The sequence below is a fragment of the Trachymyrmex septentrionalis genome, unplaced genomic scaffold (assembly GCF_001594115.1).
Source record: "Trachymyrmex septentrionalis isolate Tsep2-gDNA-1 unplaced genomic scaffold, Tsep1.0 scaffold220, whole genome shotgun sequence".
NCBI classification, from domain to species: domain Eukaryota; kingdom Metazoa; phylum Arthropoda; class Insecta; order Hymenoptera; family Formicidae; genus Trachymyrmex; species Trachymyrmex septentrionalis.
In genome coordinates, this window is record NW_017305376.1 from 170209 (window position 1) to 171650 (window position 1442).

Here is a 1442-nt window from a genome sequence, read left to right on the forward strand (position 1 = left end):
TTTTTAAATTCACGCGCGTCTACCGTTTGTAGAAACCGCAGGCACATCTGTCCGCAGAAGCTCTGATCGTCTGATAGGACGTACGATTGTACTCTATCGTCGTAGCACCGTTTCCGAAATATCGCACCGTATCTCTTCGCGTACGCTACCCAGTGAGTACCAGGCCTCGTCGCATCGTCCAGATTCACGATACCGCTTTCGTTTTGACGCACCGCTCGTCGGTAACGCGTTACGCATGAAAACGCCTTTAAAGTATGGTATGCGCATACGTCTCGCGAGCTAGTTTAATTGCACATTAGTAGTTGAGTCAGACGGCATTTTTATCATCTCTTTGGCGTTCTTTTTTTTTCTTTGCAGCTGCACCCTGTCCATGTTTGTACGGGCCGAGATACAGTCCGCGTCCGTATTTGTACGGAGCGAGATACAGTCCGCGCCCCCTGTTCCATCGCGCGGTCGTGACGTTGCAGCTTCTCGAGCTGACGTCGTGCGGCTTTGTTGTCGTTTACCGCTTTCGCCACGCTGGCCGCTCCGCCGATCAAGGACCCGAGCACGCCCAACATTGGCAGAAACGGTAACGCACCACCTCGTTTCGCCGTTGGAAGTATCCGCCTTTTCATCGTCTTCTTCTTCGTCGTCGTCGTCGTCATCGTCTTCTTCTTCTTCGGTTTCATGCCCATGCCGATCTTGGTCTTGGCTTTCATCGCTGCCCAGACGGCAGTAGCGGCGGCTCTCTCGCCAAGAGCCGAATCACTCGCGGTAATACGTTTCCGCGCCTTTTTGGCTAGTATATTGTCTGCCGCGTGTCTGTCGGTGAAATCGTTGCTGTGCGAATACGCAATGTCGTGGTCTCGACACGCCGCATCCAGCGGATTTATGCCCTCTGGTTAATCGCTTCGCAAGTTGAGTGCCTGGGCCGCAAAACTGGTAGCCCGGAATATGTAACTCGAAAGGAAGCGCGTTTACCGCTCGATTCAACAGACTACAGCCCGACGCTGTAGCATTCGTTACAGTCCTTTATCTTAGGCGGGACCGTCGATGTGCGTTCGCTGCCATTGTAGTGTTCGTCGCATCGACGATAGGTTCGAACCTCCGAATCTGCCTTCACGTGTTCCGGAAGCTGGTCCCAGACGTGTTCGCTGTAATCGCCGTACACGCGTAAGAGTACAACCTTCGGTATATATTGCAACTGCTCGGCGCTCAAGTTTCGAATATCGGAAGGATGACTCAGCGCAAGATACATTTTGTTACTGCGCGATTCGCGGGATTCGCACGTCTTTAAATAGGCGTTCGAGAGCGCACAGCCTGTAGTGCGAGCATGAAATTCGTACTGCAATCGCTGACGATACGCGTTACGAACTGTGACGCGAAATCGCGAATGATGGAAGATAGCGCGGAGAAGCGCAAGCACGGCGAAATGCTGCCGAGTACTATACACGCGATCA